Source organism: Aquila chrysaetos, chromosome Z (genome assembly GCF_900496995.4).
Source record: "Aquila chrysaetos chrysaetos chromosome Z, bAquChr1.4, whole genome shotgun sequence".
In the NCBI taxonomy this organism is placed as follows: domain Eukaryota; kingdom Metazoa; phylum Chordata; class Aves; order Accipitriformes; family Accipitridae; genus Aquila; species Aquila chrysaetos.
In genome coordinates this window covers 14,413,354-14,436,655 of record NC_044030.1, presented here as the reverse complement: position 1 = coordinate 14,436,655, position 23,302 = coordinate 14,413,354, and the positions used below count along the sequence as shown (strand labels likewise).

The window sequence follows — 23,302 nt, the reverse complement described above, 5'->3', positions numbered from 1 at the left end:
GCACCTCCCAGTTTGGTAACTTCAGCAAATTTGCTAATGGTGCATCCAACTCCTGCATCCCAATCATTGATAAAAATATTGAACAGAACCAGCCCTAGAATTGAGCCCCGAGGAACACCACTGGTGACCGGTCACCAGTCAGATGTAGCCCCATTCACTGCAACCCTTTGAGCCCTGCCGTTCAGCCAGTTCTTCACCCAGTTCACTGTGTACTGGCTCATCTCACAGTTGGACAACTTGTCCAAAAGGGTGCTGTGAGGGACAGTATCAAAAGCCTTACTAAAATCCAGAAAAACCTACATCCACTGCCTTCCCCTCATCCACAAGGCAGGTGCGTAGAAGGATATCAGTTAGTTAAACTTTGCCTTTGTGAACCCGTGTTGACTGTACCTGATGATTGCATTGGCCTTTAAATGCCTTTCAATAGCATCCCCAGACTCTTATTCTTCTTAAAAAAAAAAAAAGGGGTGTGTGTGAAAATCATGTATACAGAAATAAATTTAAAAACTGTTCTGTGTGTCTTCTTAAAACTTCAATAGCTAGAAAGCAAAGAAGCTTTACTTGCTTGTAAATTAATCTCAGGGGGAGAGACAGCTGAACCATGATTTTTAATTATTAGGAACTGAAGATGCTGTGTAAATAGCAGCAGCAGCAGGAAAGCAGGGAAAAAAAAAAACGAGCTTTTTGTTGTTGTTGTTTACTTCTCTTTTGGTTTTCATTTTAAACCAGTCATGCTAAGCCTATGCATAAATGAAGTTCCATATTCATTTTAGATTAAAAAATAGATACAAATGGCTACATAAGAAACAGTAAGGTAATGCTTTCAGCATTGTGATGGAGATTAAGAAAGAAAAGGAAACGTTTCCTCAAGTCTGAATTAAGAACTGTCTAGAGTAATTAGCAATTTCGTATGCTATTTTCACAGAGTAAGAGTTTGGGGGGTGAGGCAGAAGAATAGATTGAAACGGAGAAGTGGAAGGCAAATATATTTCTGGACATTGTGGAAAATACCTAGCAGTTGCATTAAAGTTTCTGTCTTTCACGCCATTGATTCTTGGATCTCTCTTAATTGAGATCGTTCTTGTGCTTTGAGTTATTCTCTCCCTTTTTGACATCCTTCCTCATCTCAGAGAGTTTCTGGTCCAGTGTTAAGTACTGATTCTGCTGTCATGACATACTACTGCATGTTAGTCTCATAAGGAAGCATGCTTATTTTGGTAATGATCTCATCATGAGGTTGGGACACATATAGGCATCCTTAGAATAAGGAAACCCACAAGGAAACATAGCAAGTAGCTTTGCATGCATATAGAGTCTCCAAGAAACATGAGAAATTTCTACTTAGTTTTTGTAGGTAACTACAAATAGGGCAGCGTGGGTTAGTGTGAGTTGTGGAACTTACACCATGGCCATGAATTAATTACTTCTGGTAGAGAAAAGATCTCAAGGCACTCTAGCATAAGTAGGATCCTAAATCCAGTCTTCACTCTCTTCAAAACTGTTACACTATGACCCTTAATTTTTATTAAGTTAGCTGAGTTGCCATCCTTGATTTTATTTTGCAGTTTATTCTGTAAAATGGTCACATAGGGTGGTTATAGATGAATTCACCCAAATTGCAGTGGGTTTTGCAATTACTTGTAGTATTTTCCAGCTCTGTATCTCCTCCCAGACAGTTCTGTGAAGTTGTCCCCGCTGAATATTGTTCTGTTCCTAGGTTCTGTGATTAAATGTGCTTTTGCCTAGCCAGAATTAGCTTAGCTTTTGATTTTTCTTATAAGATAGGTAAAGCTTTGTCAAGTAGTTGTCTTCCTCTTAAACAGGTGATCTAACAGGGGAAGGCTTCAAAAGTTGGTTTTGTAGTATCACACATCCATTGATAGCTTTTCAATTACAGTAGAGGGAATAGTTAAGAATTAGTGCTTGATTTCTTGTTTTTCTGTCTCTTGGTGAACTTAAACTGCTCCAGGCTTACTGAGATGTTAATGGATGACAAAAGATTGCACAGCAAGCATGCGGGAAGGGAACATATGGAGAAGACCATGTAGTATGATTTAAATACTACTGCATCAGGTAGGCAGTAACAACTGAGTTGCCCCCTTGCATCCCAAGACCAGCACAAGGTAACTTGTTTATTCTGATGTCCATGAAAGATTATGTGTTGTAGCAGACTGCAGAGTACATATGTGGTAAGTTTCATGAATCTGGCATGTTGTGTATGGCAGCTGGATTGTGCAGTACTGTCCCTGTGGTTCTAGTAGCCTTTTGGTTAGCATAATGCAGGGAGAAAACCCTGACTACCTTTAAGCAGAAACTCCGTCCTCATGAAAAGAAATATGTTGGAAGTAAGTACACCTCAGCAAAGGACTAGACATGGGGTCAGGTGATCCCCTGGAGTCCAGTTTCTTAATATAAAATGAAGATGGGTTGAGCTGCCTTCCTCCTTGCTGTAGTTGTAGCTGGTACGTGGAATCCTTTGCGCAAGCTATGCCAGAGGCATTGCCTTAGCTGAACTTTAAGTGGTTGCAAAGGACTTACTTTCTTTAATATGCTTTTGGTCTGCTGCATCCTCCTGTGCAATTTTACTTTTTATAACATTTTTAATGAAACTTATTTTTTTGCCTTTAGCTTTATGGAGTCTCTGAAATGGCAGAGAAAAAAAGCAATTAAGTAGAATAATGGTCTTAAATGCAGTTCATAGTTCCTTGTCAATACATTTTTAAGAATGCTTTCTGCAGAGCAAAATCCCACAGGAGAATTAATGTGCTCCCAAAGGATATTGCCTATACTTTATTGTTATTTTGGAAGAAAACAAAAAGAAGGAAATGGGGAGGGTTGTCATACTCTCCATATAGCTAGGCTGAAAGAAGTATTACCTCTGTCTTTGCCATCTATTTCATAGTAGTATTTTTTTAAAAAGCTAACAGATTTGGCTCAGATCTAAAGAGAGGCTCGTGTGAAGTGAAGACTTGTGTGCAATTCAGTCACCTCAGTCTAAAACTGCGATTCCCAAACTTCTTGTCCAATGCCTGCTTAATTCTGGGCATGTCTTACCTCTGTGGGCACCTCAGTTTCTCAGGGTGAAGTTTGTTTAGGGCCTCAGCCGTTATGGATGCCCATAGGTGCCTCAGGCTTGTATTCCACCTCAGAGTGTACAAAAAATATAAAACAACATGTACCAATTTTCTGAAGTCATTACAGCTGCAAACATCCACTTCCTCTCCTTTTATTCAGAACATGCACCAGGATCTGCATCCTCATTCAGCATATTCCTATTTCCCAGGCCAGTTCCTTACCTGTCATCCTTTCTGGTTGTTAAAGTGAGGGGGTGAAGATTCAAAGAGGTCCAAAGGAATGTAAGAAGTTTCACAGCCCTGAAGATTACTTCTGTATTTTACAGAGAGGACTAACACAGTGTTTGGAGCACAAATGGGAAATTAAGCTCCCTTCTTCATTTCTGATCTTGGACAGCATTGTTTTATTTCCTTTGGCTGACTGCAGTGCATTCAGTGTTTCCCTTTTCTGCAGAATGAAACAGCTTCTTAGCAGGAAATGGCATCTGTTCTCCTGCTAGGAAGCAGAAAGCAGGAACGGATACGCATAGGGCTGCTGAGTTAGGGTACGTGTTTCCTTTCCATGCACCTGAAAACTGGGAAAGTGTTAATGAAGACCCATAAAATACAGGGTGGATCTTTGTAATTATACAGGTAGAAGGATTTGTTAAGTATTTGCATCTAATTATAATGATAGATTGTTCTACCTTTTTCTGCAATACCGTGGCTCCCAAATGCAGATTAATATCTCCTTTTTTAAATTGCGCTTTTTGCAAGAAGGAATCCATACACAGAACTCTCCTACAGAAACCTATATAAAATATGTGCTCATTCTGTCTTTTTAGGTATTTACAAAATATGCAGCTATTAAAAACCCTCATGTTTTTCATCTCATGATTAGACAGTATAAAAAAAGACTGTGCTTGTTCTGCATGAACACGCAAGATTTTTGTAAATATATGAGTAAATACATAAGCAAACACAGAGGGTTGTTCTCCACTGGTAACTTTTCTTCTCTGTTGTGTTTCCAACATACAGAAGACAACAATCTCCTACAGTGCCTTTTAACTCAACAACTAACCATTATCTGACGAGCTGTGGAGGTAGTTGGTTATAACCAAAATAGCGAGTAGTACCTGCAAGATGAGTACTGCAGAAATCTCCAGGAATTTCCAGTAGCATTAAAAATCTGAAAATACTGATTTACATTACTGGGCCATGATTTTTCTAGGTCTGTTCATATATTGCTCATTTTAAAAAAAAAAAAAAAAGGAAAACAAAGATCAAGAAATACGATAAGAAATGAAAAGTGTTGACATAAGTGCTCAATTATAAGAAATATATCATGGATGACATTTGTAAAAAAAAACAGAGGTTATCAAATCAAAAAGTAGTCTTGCATTTTTTTGTTCTAATAGACTTAAAAGGCCTTGTGCACCCTAATTACTGAAATTCTTAGCAACATTTTTAATTGTTAGAGGTATTAGTGTTTTCCAGAAAGGGAAAAAAAAAAAGTTAGTTCTTTGCTTTTACTGGCTCATCTTGTTTGATGTTATTTGCTGCTATATCCATTAGTTCTACATGATGTAAACAAACATAATGACTTAGTTGCTTACCAAAGATCTGTTATTGTAATGGGAAGAACCTGTGGTACTGCAGCTCATTAATTTGGAATTCTGACAAAATTCTTCCTGGAAATCTACAGTAAGAGTATCCTGGATCACCTTTGGCCAGTCTCTTCTATGGTAAAGGTTGTGCTTGTAAGTTTTCCTTCCTTCTCAGATCCTTTTATTAAAAAAAATACAAAAAAGATTTTTACTAGGGAGAAACTATATTGCTAGACCGTGTAATTCATTAGGAGATGCTCTGGGTTAGAATATAACATCTGTTTATATAACAGCCACAAAATGATTGCCTTATCTTTCACATGATTGCTTATGAAACAAACTAGCTTTCAGAGTGAGGATTTGTACATTCCCACAAATTAACCCATGTATTTGCCAATTGTGCTATTTAATTAACTGACATGTTTCCCTTATGATCATCAGGTTGCAAGTTCATTTCCTAGGGGGAAGTTGTAAAGTCTTTTTTCTTCTCTAGCTTATGTTTTTTTGTAAGGTAATATGGTCAGCTACAGCCTCTGTGCTGAATTTTTTGAAGTGGCTAAAATTCTATTTCATTACAGAAAATACATTTACAAAATGGTTTTCTTTTGCAAATGTTCCTGATAAGCTACAACCATATTAATTGAGTGTCCTGTTATTTTCAAGTTTTAAAGTATGGATCAATTTAATCATTGCATAACTATTTATTTTACCTTTATTTAAATCATAGCATAGCATTTCAGCTTTTAAGTATTTAATTATGTAAATTTCTATTAATTTGCAGCCTCATTGCACAAGTCTCATCTCAGTTGCTGGTGGCAAAGGTGTGCAGTCATACTTTTTCATTCAAGTTCATGCATCATAGCAATATCAACATAACTTGAGAAGGCCAGGTTTGAAAATATTCACCCTACTTGGTCTCCTGGTTCACTACATGAAGATGAGAATAATGTGCAGGATTTGTGGGTCATTAGATACATAAAATTTTATGAGCCCTTTAGAATATTCTGTGTAAAGGCATTCCAGCCCCTAAAGAGAAAGACTCCTCCTGCGTTGTCCATTGTACCCAGTTCCTGTAAGCATTTAAAATAGAAGAGGTTTGATCAGAAGCTGATGCTTGACAAATCTTGATAATTGGCTCCATGATGTATCTTGTTTGTCAAAAATATGGAGCTCTTGGGTCCTAAATTACAGCTCTTCTGTTTCATCTAGTTTACAGGGAGTTTTGGACCTTCTTTCAGTAAGAGGTGGGAGCCCAATCTCCTTCCTCCACTGGAGGCAAGATTTGTTTCCAAGCAGAGCAGCTGTTTCTGACCCCCAGCTCCCCACTGAGTTGGGAAGTTGCAGGAGGTACCTGTCCTTAACAGTCAGGGTCAGTTTTTGAATATCACTTGCTCCTGCTGTGCTTGCAAACAAACCTTCACAGTTTGTGCCACTCCAAAAAAACCCACCTTTCCTTTTTCAGTGTCATTACTCTGATCCCCTGGGTGTCACAGGTTTACACAGTTTGAAGCATTGCAGAATATCAGTATCTTAATATAAATTTGGAAATTGTATTCATAGGAAAACATAAACTGGAGCCACCAACCTTGTAATATAAATGGAGGGGAAGAAAAGGTGTATTCACCAGATATTTTTCTCTTTATTTTCCCACCTTTAGTGTTTTCCTTGGCCCACATATTAAACAAACATGTGCGTTTATTAATACTGAGCAGCATAATACAGATAAGTGGACATAGTGCTGTGATTTCACTTAATACTTTGAATTGCTTGTGTTTTGTTTAGGAGGCAAATTCTTCCTAGCCCTGTATAACAGGTGATGACAAGCCAAACCAATGAATTAACTCATTTCTAAAAAATTATGTGTCATGTGCATATGCTCACAGACACAGAGGTTTCAAGACAAAAAGTGTATTTCTGAGTTAACAAGTAAAAAGTATTTAAGTTTAGAGGACACAGCAGAAAAGCAAAGTAAAGATCAAAAATGAGAAATCCCCATCTTGGTCCCAGTATTGCTGCCTTCAATAGCAAGATGAACTGGAGCTGCTGCAGGCAGTGGCAGCAGAACAGGATGGAAGAAGGTGAGACAATGATGTAAAAACACCCACCCACCTCCAGTTATTTTTCTGTGCTGCAGGCTGTGTCCATATTCATGCCCACTCATTAGTATTTTGTTTTGGTTTTAAGATGTAGAGTTTGGAAGGTTGTTTTTTTTGTGGTGTTTTTTTGGTTTGGGTTTGTGGTTTTTGTCTGTTTGTTTGTTTGTTTGCAGCCTTTCCTCCACATAAGAAGCTTAAAACCAGTGTAGTATGAGGATTTAGATTAAGTGGTTTAAGCCATTTTTAAGTCTCAGATTGTTGCTTCTTAGCCATGTTTTAAAGATACGCATTTAATTTACTGTCTTATTTGTACAAGGCTGCTGAGTCTATCAAGTATACACCTGTGGAGTTAAAGTAGAATTTACTGCCTTGAGTTTGATCAGGTTCTCCATTGTGGTGAACCACAACAATCAACATTTTTTCTTGGAATGTTCCTTTAATGGTCAACTGTTTTTCATGAAAAAATATTTTTAATAAAACTTCAATTCTGAGCAAAACCATGCCGTGTTTTCTGCTCTATTCTTTCCATTTTCTCAGTGGCGTCGCATGGAAAATGACTGAGAATCTCAAGCAGATATATTGTAAGAGAGTTACACATTTTGCTTTTTAAAAAGGTAAGTTTATATACAATGGTTTTATGGATAAGAGGTTTGAACTGGTATAGTTGTTTTGTTGTTCAGGTTTCTCTGCATAGGAAAATTCCAAAGAATTTCCACAAACCCATACCGCCATCAGAACATTGTCCAATTAGAATGCAGTTTTAGGCTTATTATTTGTTTGGTTTTAAACAAAGCTTCAGAGTGATTGTTGATGCTCAGATGAAGCTGTGGTAGAGGGGAGATGACTGAGGTCAGCAGGGAACTCTGGGTCTGACCTCAACAGCAGGGCTGACTGAAAGCCACGCTGAGTTTGACAAGTGAAAGCCAGCCTTGGTGCATTTAGCTTCACCTGGAAAAGTGTTGATTTAGAAAATATTCCTTATGTAGTGATGGGTACAAACATGGTCATTTGACAACTCCATGCACAAAGGCTCTGTGGGACCGGGGTGTCTGCGCTGGTGTTTGGGGAGGTGGGGATGTTGTCAGCACTTTCCTTAGCCTGCAGCACCACGGCATCACTAGTGATGCTGTGCCTGTGCATCCAGCCCTGTCCTCTCTTCAGGTGTGATCATGAGCAAAAAGGGAGAAATTTAGGTTTTTCTCTTGTAGAACTACCCTTCATCATCAACGTTTGGTGACAATTCAAGATTTATTGAAATACACTGAATACTTTTATTTTTAAGAAGGATTTGATATATTCTTTCTCTGAAGGGAGGTTGCCAAAAAAATAGGTTCAACAGTAAGTAGAGAAGCGGTTTTGCCCCGGGAAGTTATATGAGTAAATGGAAAGGTGAAATTATAATAGGAAGTACCTTACAGTCACCTCTGTGATAGATGGTTCTGGTGTGACAGTCGGGAAGCACACTGAGAATTCATCTTGTGGTATTTTTCCTTTCTGTAACTTAGTATGCATATTATTGGTTTATTGTTAGTGATTAAAGTTTTATTCCACTCCATATATAATTATTTCATAAGTGAATTTTTGGCATCATTCATTTGTCCACTGTGTAACTGCAGTAAGTTTCTCATAACAGGATACTCAGTTCCAGTAATAATACCATATCTTAAAAATGTGGAGAAAGGAAAATGTGCTTTTCGTTTGAACAGTTTTCTTTTTCACTTTTGCATATCAAAAGACCAATAAAAGATTACTATAGTTTACAGTGGATTGTATAAAATTGACATGTTGTTAACTATCAGCATGTTTATTTCCATAGGTTGTATAGAAATACTGTATGGAAAAGTGGAAATAAATTTCATACTTTTGAAACAGACTCGGCATGCAAAGCAGAATATCTGGGAACACTGTCTTTAAAATTGTTTTATGTTGTATTAGTTCTGTTCATTTAAGAAACAGTTAACATACAGGTAATTACTTTCTTTGTAATCTCAAAGAAAAATATCCTATGGTTGTAGGGAGGGTTTTTATAGAGTTGTGTGAAATTTCAAAGGGAGTACTTTGTGCGTCATATAATTTTGAATAAATGTTTTTAGTATGAATTCCTTTGTGTTAAAATGAGAATGTTCAATTCAGCTTCCTTTTTCTACAAGCATTTAATCTTCCAATTAAAAATAATATTCTTTTCTAGAAATTTCCTGTGACCTTTTGTACATATGCTTGCATTATTTGCATTGCAGTGCTTGCATTTGCACTATTTGATTTTAAAAGTGAAAAGCATAAGCAGGACTTCCAGGTTGCTGGTCCCAAAATCAGTCTCAGCACGTGGTTCAAGGCAGCTCCACAGTTTTCTGAGATGCATATCAAAGCCCTAGACTTCTTACTTCACCTAGGATTTGCCCTCTATCTCTTTAGTGTGGAAGAAAGAAATAGAAGATGATTTTTTTCAGAGTGTTAATGATTAATTATTTCAATGAGCACTAGGTGACACCGCAAACCTTCTGGATATAACTGTCAAAATTTTGAGTTGTTTATAACTTATCTGTCCAAAACACCAATTAGAGTTACAAAATTTGTTCATGACTGTTTACACAGTGGATAACTAGACCCAGTTTCAGCAAACCATCTCAAAATAACTTTTCAAGGAGGTGGGTTTTAGTTTTATAGTCTTGTTGCTTGGCTTTTGACATACTCATCCTTCTCAGCTCTCAAACCAGTTATCTTTTTGGTAACTTTGGTGAATGTCTTTGTTACCAGGGTGGTGTGTCCATTCTCAGTCTCCAGTCCTTCAGTAATGCATACCTCTAAAGTACAAGCACTGTATTACCTAAGCTAATCTCATGGAGGAATAAGTCATCTTGTTGGAGATGGAGTATAAGTGAACACTCAGAATATTTTCCATGCCACATTTACTTAAATAACTCTGCATGTGGTTCTTAATGATGATAGATAAAAATCTATGCAAACTAAATTTAGAGCTGGAGTATCACTTTCAGTCCCCCAAGAAAACTGTTTTCTGGAGTGTAGTTTTCTGCATCTTTCACCTTTTCTCCAGATTTTTTGGCTGGTATCTGTAAAAGTTGTCAATTAGGATGTCTTCCTGCTAGGTAGCTGCACCAGCATTCCTGAGTGCCCTGTCCATGCATTAGATGACACAAAGGGGCAGTTCCATTAACATTAATGCCACTGTAATGATTTAGAACCATTCAAGTTGTCTGATTTTCTGTAAAAGAACTGGACAGCAGGTTTCTCTCTTGCTTTCCCCCCACTCTCCATTTTCTGTTTGCTTTTGAATACCATTGTCTGACTACCCTTCTTCATGGCAAACCTAGAAGATACTGCAGACTGGCTCCCTGGCTTGCTTATTTCAGTGAAGCCCCACTTTCACTTTTCTTAATATGCAATCCTAAGTAATCCTTTTGGTTGTATTCTACCTTGCCTTGTTTCCTTTCTCATCATTTTCTATTTTTTTCCACTTCTCTCACCAGTCACTCCTGTGACTTACCAATCCCAAACTTTCTACTGCTTCCTTCCCTTTTCTCCATTGATTTAGTCATATATATTCCCCGTGGATGCATGCTGTTATCTCCATGCTCACCCCTCTTGCTTGTTTCAGTGTAGCGCTTACTCCTCTTGAGTAGCCTTGAAGAGTGTCATTGTTACCAGGAAAACTTTCTCCATTCATGCTCTCACTGACTAGAGAGCACTATCTTCCTACCTCTTCTAGGAATTTAGGCCAGCACTGCTGCTTAGTATTTCTCAGAGCTATTTTAACCAAGCTGTCTCACCCACGTGCATTTTCAATGCCATGTCTCACACAAGAACTTAGAAATGAGAACTTAATGAACTTCTTCCAAGTTGAAATGACATGACTGCAGTTTTCATCTTCATACCATCCATAGTGCCTTTATCGCCTCTTCCACTATGTTGTCTGCTGTGTCCTCAGTGCTTCCACAGTCTCTCTTTACTCCTTTCCCAACTCTTTCGCTCCATGTTTTCTGCCACCATTTTAGCTGCTCTGTACTTGTTCTTCTGCACTTCCCATAGGTAGATGTTGCCTCCTTCTCCAAGCATTGTCTATGGTTCAAATTTTATTCAGCCTTCTTGCAATTTCCCTGCAATCTGCTCTCAAATTCAGATTTTACCCTGTCCCATAAGTGGAAGCTACCATTGTCTTATGCCTCAAGTAACCTCTTCACAGCCAGTTTGCAGGACATGTGCTCAATCTACCTTCCTTGACCGCTTTCTTCCTTCTCAAAATGTTTCAAGAATGTTCTCTCTTCTCAGTAGTTACTGCTGTGGCTCACTTGATTGGGGTTTTTTTCTGCATTTTCCTCCATCTGTGGTGGGGTGTTATTGCCAGATCCATTTGTGGAACAGTAAACTGGAGTCAGGCAAAAGCTGTAGATTGATATCTGAGCACTCTGATTCAAATTCTGGAAGGAAATTTGTGCTTATGGTTTGGTCACTGACACTTTAGGCTTTTGGAAATTAAATGAAAGCTAAGGATGAGTATCTGTAACTATGCATGCTTGTCTTTTGGTAAGTGATTTGAGAGTCTGAAGTGCAAGATTGTAACTCACGGACATTCCTATTTCACTGAAAGCAATTACCAAAAATAGCTAATCCTTGGTTGCCCTGCTATCTAAGCTATCTGCCAAAGAATCTAGCAGGTGCCTTCATTCTAGGCTAATTAGGATTTACTGCTTTTTACACTTACTTTGCTAATAAGTGTGTTTAGAAATAAATATGTTTTAGCTAGAGATTTTTTTTAAAATTTGTCATTTCTGCACTGCAATTTAAAGTACAAGTGGAAAATATACATAAACACTGAACTTTTAAATTTTCAATAGTGTTTTAATATTTGTTATATATCATAGAATCATAGAATGGCTTGGATTGGAAGGGACCTTTAAAGGTCATCTAGTCCAAGCCCCTGCAATGAGCAGGGACATCTTCAACTAGATCAGGTTGCTCAAAGCCCCATCCAACCTGACCTTAACTGTTTCCATGGATGGGGCATCTACCACCTCTCTGGGCAATCTGTTGCAGTATTTCACCACCCTCATTATGAATAATTTCTTCCCTGTAGCTAGTCTGAATCTACTCTTTTTCAGTTTAAAACCATTACCCCTTGTCCTGTCGCTACAGGCCTGACTGAAAAGTCTGTCCCCATCTTTCTTATAAGCCCCCTTCAATACTTTAAGTATTGAAAGGCTGCAATAAGGTCTCCCTGGAGCCTTCTTTCACCTCCTGTGACCTGCTGGCCACCCTGCTTTTGGTGCAGCCCAGGATATGGTTGGCTTTCTGCGCTGTGGGCGCACATTGCTGGCTCACATCCAGCTTTTCATCCACCAGTACCCCCCAAGTCCTTCTCTGTAGGGCTGATCTCAAGCCCTTCATCTCCCAGCCTGTATTGATACTGGGGTTTGCCCTGACCCAGGTGCAGGACCTTGCACTTGACATTGTTGAACCTCATGAGGTTCTCATGGGCCTACTTCTTGAGCTTGTCCAGGTCCCTCTGAGTGGCATCCCGTCCCTCAGGCATGTCAGTCACACCACTCAGCTTGATTTCATCTGTAAATTTGATGAGGGTGCACCTGATCCCACTATGTCATTTGTGAAGATATTAAAGAGTACCCCCCCCAGTACGGGCCCCTGAGGGACACCACTCATCACTGATCTCCATCCGAACACTGAGCCATTGACCACTACTGTCTGGATGCGATCATCCAGCCAATTCCTTATCCACCAAACAGTCCCTCCATCAAATCCATCTCTCTCCAATTTAGAGAGAAGGATATCGTAGGGGACCATGTCAAAGGCCTTACAGAAGTCCAGATGACATCTGGAACTCTTCCTTTGTCCACTGATGTAGTGACTCCATCATAGAAGGCCACTAGGTTGGTCAGGCAAGACTTGCCCTTGGTGGAGCCATGCTGGCTGTCTCAAATCACCTCCCTGTCCTCCATGTGCCTTAACATAGCTTCTAGCAGGATCTGTTCCATGATCTTCCCAGGCACAGAGGTAAGGGTGACAGGTTGGTAGTTCCCAGGGTCCTCCTTTCTACCCTTCTTAAAAATGGGTTCAGTGTTTCCCTTTTTCCAGTCAATGGGGACTTCACCTGACTGCCATGACTTTTCAGATATTGTGGAGAGTGGTCTTGCAACTACATCAGCCTCAGGACCCCTCAGGACTCTGGGATGCCTCTCATCAGGTCCCATAGACTTATGTATGTTCAGGTTCCTTAGGTGGTCTTGAACCTCATCTTCTCTTACAGGGGGAGGGACTTTTGCTCCCCTAGTCCCTACGTGAGGTCCATTCTCTTGAGAGGTGTGGGAAGAGAGACTGATGGTGAAGGCTGAGGTAAAACAGTTGTTGACTACCTCAGCCTTCTCCTTGTCTGTTGTTACCAGTTTGCCAGTTGTGTTCATCAGGAAGTACACTTTCTTTGACCTTCCTTTTCTGGCAGACATACCTATAGAATTCCTTCTTATTATTCTTTGTGCCCCTTGCCAAGATCAGCTCCAGCTGTGCTTTGGTCTTCCTGACCCCATCCTGACACAACCGGGAAGCATCCCTCTTACTCTTCCCAGGATACCTGTCCCTGCTTTCACTGCCTGTGCATTTCCTTCTTGCCTTTTAGTTTGACCAGCAGGGCTTGACATATCCGTGCTGGTCTCTTGCCATCCTTTCCTAATTTCTTAGACATGGAGATTGAGAGCTCTTGTGCTGTACAGGAACCATCCTTAGAAATCTGCTGGCTCTGTTCTGCTCCCTTGTCCCTGAGGGCAGTTTGCCAAGGGGTCTCATTGACTAACTCCTTTAACAGCTGGAATTTTGCTTTCCTAAAATTTAGGGTCCTGACTTTACTCTTCACCTATCCCATATCCCTCAGGGCTGTGAACTCCACCAGTGCATGATCACTGCAGCCCAGGCTGCCTCCAATCTGGACATCTCCAATTAGATTATTTGTGCTGGTGACCAACAGGTCCAGTAACGCAACCCCTCTGGTAGGGCTGTGTCCACTTAAGACACAGTGGCTTAAGAAGGTATCCTCAATGCACTCCAGGAGTCTTCTGGATTGCCTACAGCTCACCATGCTACTTTTCTAGCAGATGTTGGGGTTGTTGAATTTCCCCAGTAGGATAAGAGCCTCCGAGCGCAATACCTCCTGTAGCTGAATTAAGAAGGCTTCACCAATAGGCTCCCCTTGATTGGGCAGCCTGTAGTAAACACCAGCCACAAGTTCCCTTTGTTGCCTTGGTCTCTGATTCTTACCCATAAGCTTTCAGCCTGCTCATGGCCATTTTTCAGAGAGAGCTCTTCACAATCTATCCATTTTTTGACATAGAGGGGAACTCCTCCACCTTTCCTTCCTTGCTTGTCCCTTCTGAACAGCCTGTAGCCATTGACAGCCGCACTCCACTCATGGGATTTGTCCCACAAAGTTTCAGTAATGGCAACTAGGTCACAGTTTTCTAGCAGCATGGTGGCTTCCAGTTCCTCCTGTTGGTTGCCCATGCTGCATGCATTGGTGTAGAGGCACTTCAAGTGGGCTGTCAACTGTGTCACCTTTTTAGAGGAACATACCTTAATTCCTTTGAGGTATTTCACTGGTTTTCCCCTGTTGACTCCTATTACCTCAAGAGCCCCTGGCTTATCTCCGTAAGACTTCAAGTGCGCTCCAATGTACCCAACAAGTCTCAGAGCAACAGAGTGAAGGCCCTCACAGGCACCCCATCCCTCTAACCCTGGTGTGTCATTCCATAGCTTGTGATGGGCGAAATATAAAAAACTTTATAGTGACTGCTAATGAGAAAGTCTTATGTAAGTATAAAGCATGTTAGAGATATATCAGAATACACTTTTGCTGCTAAGTATATGAAAAGTCTCTCTTTGCTAGGACTTTCTATCAAAACATTTTTAGTGATGAGCATCAAGGAAGAGTGTGATTTTTTTTTAATTACAGAAATGGATTTTGATAAATTGAAAATTGATTGAAGTGATTTGATAATCCAACTTTTGTTCTTCTTACCTATCTATAAATTCCCACTTCTTTTCCATTTCATCTAAAAACAACCATCTTGTCTACATCCATAATCTATTTAACAAAATAAACCTTGATAATCTGATGTTTTTAAGATCACACCAAAAATCGGAAAGAAAGGAAACTGCTGCCTTATGGAAAAGCAGATATATTAAACAAAAAGTGCTGGAATATTGTGAAAAAGGTGTTAAATTTTTGCTTCAGTTTTATAGGTCAACACAAACACTTGTAAAGGCTGCAAAGCACGATCCCATGTCCCTAGGATACTATACTTGTATAATTTTGACCTTTTAAAATGACTACGGATTCCTGTTATTAAAGCAAAGATTTCCAGTGTCCTTATAGGAATATTTTTTACATATCAAGCTATTGGAGATTATAGATAGCAGGGTTTAAAGCACTCATAGATTAAATTACTCTTGTTGTTACAGAAGCTATCTGCAGAACTGAGAAGGGAAAACAATGTCAAGATTTACTTTCAGCTGAAGAATCTCTCATTCCAGTTATTATATCACATTGGAAGACATGTCAATGTGCTACTACAGACCTCATGTCACATGTATTCTGTTGATCTGTCTTACTGTATGCATTCAAATATGCTCCAAATGCATGGACTATGTTTATTCATGGGATGATGCCCCATGGTGATATGTTGCACTTAAGAAAGTCACCTCAGTCCTCCTAAAAATGATTTTCCTTAACATTTTTGCAAATTGATAAGGATGCTAAATGCATAATATTTACATTAAACCAAACAATAATACTGAAGCTTGCATTCAAGGAAGATTTAGGCATTCTTCTTTCCACCCTTGTATTTAATGATAGGGTTGACTCATTAATGTAATGTCAATTTAGTCTCTTAATACTGATGTGTGGTCAAGTCATACTCAGCCATGAGTGGTTTATTACCAGCAGATATTTTTTGTATGTGAAACTCCTTCTACTGTCTGCTGTATAAGCCTCTACTTTCAAAATCATTTACAATTCCATGGGTGGAGACTGTTTGCATTCTGTACATTACTGATATAAATGGAGGGCTCAGTTTTTGTGACAGATGTTTTCTACTGCTGACTCAAGCACTGTGAAGACTTTTTAGCTCAGTTTGCTAGTGTTAATTGTTCTCTGCAGGCAGAGCCGCTCCCCACCTTCCCCCCTCCACCACTACTCAGTTGAATATAAATGTCCCAAGCAGCTGAGATTCTAGAGCCTATTGATGAGACTTCGTCAGGCTGGTTCATGTTCTTGTTTCATTATCTGCATCTCAAGTGTTCTCACTGTTAATTTTGTCCAGTCCCTTGTCACTGTATATTATGGAGTATGGATTAAAACCACCAGGAGTGTCCATAGTGGCTACTGTCATGATTGTCTATCTATGTTGTTAATTCTTACTAGAGAATAGACCATTAACATTGTAAAAGAGGTAGACTTCTGTCATGTGATCTTTCAGCCTTTTACACTTATGACTGTATACATCCATAACTGAGACTTTTAAGAGCAAGATCCCAAAATTCTTAAATAGGTAGAAAAGCCTACATCAGAAATGTTAGGGCCAGTCTTCTGTATTCAGATGTTTTCTTTATGACATTGTGCAAGTTACTTATTCTCCCTGACTATATTTTTAAGAAATTGAGATAAAACCACCCTATATGTCCTAAAAAGGAGATTTAACTGATCAATGTACTCTTTTGGAACAGTCTGCTGTAGGTTTTAAGTTGATTTCCAAGTTAAAGGTTCCAACAGTTACCGAAGGAAGACTTTCACAGATGAGTACCTGACATACAAGTGAATACAAGAAATAAATACAGTTCAGTCCCATAAATATTAGTAAAACATTTGACTGCCATATCTAGAAAATGTGAAAAGTGTGTGAGATTTAGCAGGGCACTAGAACTGTATTTCAGCACCCTATCCATTTTACATCAGCCCGTGGAAGTGCATGATCCTGAAAACAGATGACCATTTTGTAAGTCATTTCTTCAGGAAAAAAAATCCACAGATTAGAGTGCTTTGTAATTTTTGTAATGCTTTCTGCTTCTAATAAGACATTCATTTAATATGGTGTTTGTTGTCAAATTAGTCAACTTCTACCATTCTTCTCAGAAACATATGATATAATCCAGGGCAATGATAGATGAATCACTGATTTACCAGTACTCAGGCTTAGCCATTCTCAGTGTGTTGTCTTTAATTAAAAGCACAATTTTCTACCACATGTTTTTAACTAACTGTTTGCTAGGTCATACTTGTGTACAACCCGCATGACTTGCAATTTTAAAATTATAACTTAGGTTCCAGAAAGTTCTGCATGGTTTTCAGATGTAAAAAAAAAAAAAAAATAGACTTTAAATAAATTTTGACCCATATATGGCTGAAGTATTTTTTAGCCTGCACAGTAGTTTCTCTGGGATATCAAGGGCAACTTGGTTTTATCATCAACTTTATTGCTTGAGAGAATTTTCAGAAATTGGAGTTAAAAGTCAATGAATTAGGTGGGCAGAGTAGAGAAATCTAAGAGTAGTAGCATGGCCAGCAGTGTGATATTTACTTCCTTTTGTGAAAGGAGACCTGAAAGGAAATGTAAAAGAACATTCTGTCAGAATGTATTTGGTTTCCTGGTTTTCATGTCTACTGCAGATGATAAAATGAGGTTTCTTTCTTGCTGCAATTTTCTCAATCCCTTTAGACTCAAGAGTGCTGAGTCCCAGTCTGAAGGAATAATAACTACTAAGGTTGCTCTCCTTCATGAATCTGTCTGTATAGATCTAATACTCCTGGAGCTGTATGCTGACCTGCAGCAGTAAAGAACCTAGACCAGCCTCTCTCCAGCTGCAGAGTTTCTGTTTCAGCAGGCAGCTGTAAAAAAAAATATGTTACCTGAGCTCAGGCATACAGTCCCAACTTATGCTATTTATTTCCTCTGTTCTCTGGTCAGTGACTCAAAAGAAGGTAACATGCAGAAAAATGTATCTGGAAGACTGCAGTTGCCTAGTTCTGTTTAGAAAGCATGGCTCATTTATCTTTGCTTACCTTTTTACCTGCAACATAACCTAGTGGAGTTAAACTTGCAGTTTGAACCAAGTTGTTTCTTTCTGCCATTGTTTTCATGCTATTGTTTGTATTTCTCTGTTAGCTCTGAATTCCCACTGTCTTTAGCTCATAGTCTTGGTAAGAGATAAGTTAGAGTGGAGTGAATATTCTCTAGTACACAAGTGACTTTTTAACCATGCACTTCTAAGGGCTGATTTTAGAAATTTTTTTGTGTAGGATGGCAAGTAAAATGCTTTTGGTTAAAATATTTCATTTCAATAGGTAAAATTTTTAGACACTTGCTTAAGTATCCATAGACAAAAGTATAATTGTGTATCAGAGGTTCCACAGAAGAAGCACTACTTGATTCCCTAAGTGGGGATCTGTGCCTTATAAACAATTAATGCAATTCTCTGTCTTCTCACCAAAATTCTGGTTACCATTTAATGCAACCTGGAGAAAACTTAGCTGTGCCTGTGGACTGCCTGTATCACCAGTTCTCAGACTGGCCTTTTTCACAGACGGCAAAACATGCACCCTGATTCTAGGTGACATCTCAAAGTCATTCTAGATCTGTTAATATTTGGTTTTCCTGTCTGCCTGACAGAAAGCTGTGAGAAACACAGTGCCATGTGTGTATTAACTAATTAAGAGACTCAGTTTATTACTAGGCTTTATATAACTTCCTCATCCTAGTTTAAAAATATGCAGTTTCTAACTACAGAAGCAATTCTTCTACTCTTTAATCACCACTTGTAAAAAGAAGATGTCAGAACCTGAAAAGTAAAATTAAATACTGAGCTTGCTATATTCAAATTGATTATATAGAATAGTAATCATTATGATTACATTGTGATGTAATGACTTATATATTACATTGTATTTTCAGCCTTTACTAATATTTTACTGTGAAATATTTTTGTTAATTATTAAAATTTACACTAAGGCTGGGCAAGAAACTTGCAAGCCTATAAAATAATTTGGTTCAGTGAAATGCATAGCATTGTAGAAAACCTTCAGACAGGAAAAACTACCAAGAAAAAAAAAGGATTTTTGCTGAAAAATACTATGAACAGTCTGTGAGAGAAACGATTTGCTAATTATTAATTCAGCTTTTCAGTCAGCAGCACCAAAGTCTTGCCACTGTATTATAGGTTTATATCTTCCTGGCACGCATGGTAAAAAGCACCCTTAAATACCCTGTGACAGAAGGTTTCCTGTCTATTCTTTCTATTTCTGATACTCAAAAATAAAGCTGTTTACACACAACTAACTTCACTGTTTTCCTTCTCCTCCCTTCCCCTTTCCTTCATTTCATTTGTACATAGAGAGAGATAAAGTAACAATCACACTGTTTGCAGCAAAAACAGGCCAAATTTAGCACAATTGAGTGTTTTGTGATATCAAGCCTACATGGAACTCATTTTCCTTCAAGATAAGTGAATATTTTGAATTAAATTTATATGGTAAAACTGAAAGACATTCACACTAATATTCACAGCAGTGCACATTATGAATCATTGTGCTTGAATGTGTGTTAATGATACATAGTGATTCAGTAGAATTATTTTATACATCATACGGTTAGGTAAAAGCTTAATATGTTTTTTTAAGTTGGAAGAACAAGCGTATAATTGCTACTGCAGTATGGTGGTAAACATAAATTATGAAGAGGGATGATACTCACTGGTATATGTCTGTGATTTGCAGATTGATTGATCACTAAGAACTATAGTATTTTACAGAGAAAAACACCCAAATTATTCTTTCTCCCCATCATGACCTGCAACAGATCATTCAAGTTTTTTCTGTTACAAGGAAGCAAGAGGGAAATGACTCTTACAGTCCACAAAGGGGGAAAAAACTCCTTCAATATTGGGCAGTGTTGCAGGATGTGATCCTGGTGTGTTATTTCTCAGTGGACAACACTGTTGAACAGGTGATGTAAAAGGAGGGGTATGTTCTTTTGTTCTTGAACCACATATCTTAGTAAGTCAGCAAAGGAAAACTGGAACTGAATCTTGGTACCTAATGTGAAGAGGAATAGCTTACTCAATGAAAAGTGTGCACTTCACATGCCTGCATCTTGCATACTTTACATAGTTTACAGTAGCTGTGTACTCTGGCAAAATGATGTAATGAAGCCTTAGGCTCTGGAAGAGCGAAGTGCTTAGTTTAGGTGCCATGTCACAGACAATTATTTGGGATAGGAATTGGAAAAGGAGGAAGGTGTAGGCATGCAGTGGCAAATGGTATCACAGAAGCTAAACTTCTGCTTCTCAGTGTGCTCATTCATCAGTGGCAATAGAGTTTAGTGGACTGTCTAATTAGGTGTAATCAACTGCCATTTGATGAGCATAGCACTCAGTTTGCATTTATTGGAGCACTAATGAATAATCCTCATGCCTGCACTGACCATAGGCTCATAGTAATTATAGGTTATTTCACATGTCACCTTTATTATGTTCATAAGGCTCCTGTATGCCATTTTAAATACCTGTAGTCTGTATGAGCCTGAGAATGCCTACCTTGGGCTTTGGTCAAACTGTAACCAAATGTGCTGTACTTACTGCTACTATAAAAGCTGAGCACACATAGGTCAGTGAAGCTAATTATTTTTTTCTTTAAATTTAGTAAGACCCTTCAAAAAGTCTACTATCTGAATTCACAATTTCTGCAAAAAACTTTTAACGGACACTTGAGGGGTGCCAGTCTTGCCTTTCTCACTCTCTGCTGCAGCAATCTAGTTACAACTCTGCCATTTCTTTATAACTGACTCCCTGAAAATGGAGGATGGGAAGTGGAAGATACTGTGTTCTTTTATACAAGTATTTTTGTGTTGCCAGAATATGCATTGGCATTCTAAGGAAAAGAGATAATAGAAATTCTTTGTAGCACAGTGATATCACCTGCAGTAAAGAGGTAAAGCATTGAAGGTAAACAAGATGGAAGTGGGGTAGATAGTTACAGAAAGTGGTAGCGAGTGACTGATGGTGTGTGACAGGTACTGCCTTTGGCCTGTGGGTTCTAGTTTTTGTTGGCAATACTCCGTGGTATTGCTGGCATCAGTTGGCATAATTTATCTTGGTTGGAGATGCCTTTGAGGTAAGCCAAAGCTGCAACATAGCTAGTATGTCAGGACTGGCAGATGTGTCCTGAGATCATCTCTGCAGCTCAGCTGTTCAGAAAAATATTTTAATATCCCTGAAGGTTTGAGTCTTCTTGTTTATGCTGGGTAAAGATGTTTTGCTTGTGAGTGAGGCAAGAATACAGGACTTCATCTGTGATGCTGTTGCTTCTCTGCGCTGATTGCATTGCATTTTCTCTGGAGTGCCATCATTATTTGCAGTGAGATACAAGTGAAAAAAAAGAAAAAGCCCCTTTTTTTGTATCTTGGAAAACACTCTGAACCAACGTCAAACCCCTGATAGTTATTCATATGAATAAAGGATTTAATGAAACATCTTTTTAGAAGGGGAGCGAGTGGTCTTTGAGACTTGTATGTGTCATCTTCCCAATTGTCATACATCTCTAAAGAGACATGGATTTGGCAGCTCTATTTCCACAGGCCATATTTAGACAATGGCAGTTATACCATATTGCATATCTGCATCCCAAGAGTACCTTTGGTGAAGGAGAATAATATGTACTGGACAGGGTTCACATCTTAATATCACATCTCACAAACTAGTTTCTCAAGAGCCCTCCTAGCATATCAGGAAAAAGAGTCACTGGCTTAATGGTCTGAGTAACATTCTGGCATCTTTAGAGTCTCCAGGAAATGGATATTCCTAGTACTTTCTGAAAAAAACACCATAGATCTTCTTTCCAAAAGTTTCTATATAAGACCTTATGAAGAAAGTGGGTTTGGATCTAGAACAGCATATTAAAACTTGCAGGCTAGATCACAGCTCCTGCTGTGACTTAGAAGAGCCTCAGAGTCTTCCCTGAACTTTGTTAGGGCTGCTTCCCTCTCTGGAATAGTTCAGGATAGGGTGACACAAAAAGACTTTATCTTTGGCTTATTGTCATGTGAATTTGGTATTGCATGTTGAGACTAAGTTGCACAGAAACTCATGCTGTCTTTCATAGGCTAGAGATGTGTGGTCCCTGAGCCTCATGTTCTTCCAGAACAAGACTCAAAATTTGTGCTGTCCTCTGTTACCTTTTGTCATCTCAGGTGCCACCAAGGAAAAAAGAAGGAAGCCTGATACTTGGCATTTTTCAGCTGTCACAGATAACTGTCTAACCACTAACAAGGTAGCTTCATCAATTGATGATGCAAGATAACATCCTTATCCTGTTGCTGTATCATCTTTTAGAGGTTTTGATCTTAAAACATCTCTGGTGGTCTTCTCTGCCTGCTCTTCATTTTCCAAACACAATTTGTTAACATAGTGAGAGGAAGAAGAGACTGAAATATCTGGGGAAGGATAGCAAGGAAGTTCAAAAATAATTTAAAATAAAAGTTTAAATAATGCAGATTATATGTTTCATTAGTGTTTATCCAAAACATGATTTTTTAAAAGTCACTTTATTTTCTAGAAAGCAAACCAGCGTGAACTTGCATGTTTCTGTTTAGATCACTTTCCCTGGTGCCTCCTCTGTTTTTTATAGACACAACGTGGTACAAGGATTAATCCCTAGAGCAGTACAAGAAAATTAAAATTCATTTTCATCACAACATTCAACAGTATTCCTAGTAGGATGGGTTTACAAGATGACTTCCTAAGATTGTGAGTGAACAGCAACAACCTCATGGAGCATACTCTTGAGTCCTCAGTATTCTTAATTATGGGAGTTCTGTTTTATTTAAATAGCAGTAGGACTAAATGATTTTGCAGGAACATCTTACAACTAAGCTGAAGTGCCGTGTCCTGCACAGGCATTGAGCAGCTATAGTTTCCTAGCTGAGTGATACCATTTCTGAAGGCTTGCCAGAAATGCTCAGTGTACTTTCTTACGGAAATATCTGCAGGATCAGAAGTCAGTTTGCATATTAACAAGTAAATTGGGGAGCACTTTTGCTAGAAAGAATTAAACATTAATAATCCCTTTGAGAAACTACCATTTGGAGACACATACTGTGGAGAAAAAAATCAGCTTTGACATTTGATTTCAGGCTTCACATACTTTATTAGACTAAGGGCATAAAGTAGTTCCAACCTTGCCAATGATTATTTTGGTTTCTTTGGAAAGTAAAGTATATTGTGATTACCATAAACAAATGTTAAATGTAATTTGATTTCTTTTAAAGAAATGTCATGGCACCTAACTTCTAGTTACATTACTAGGTAATTAGGGTAATAGAAAATTAAATTACAGAAGTCAACCTGAGACATACCTAGCTTCAGTATTTTAATCTTGATTAGATTATAGCATGTTTGATAAAACTATAAATTCAATTAACATTAATAAATGGAAATAGTACTATATGGTATTTATAGTGCTCCTGTCTTGAGTAACATTTTG

General features: G+C 38.5%; 1 protein-coding gene across 2 annotated transcripts in view; it reads left to right on the top strand.

The window, feature by feature from the left end:
- Positions 1-23,302, top strand: part of LINGO2 (leucine rich repeat and Ig domain containing 2) — a 565,281-nt gene that overhangs the window by 93,578 nt on the left and 448,401 nt on the right. The gene's annotated exons all lie outside the window — the stretch shown is intronic.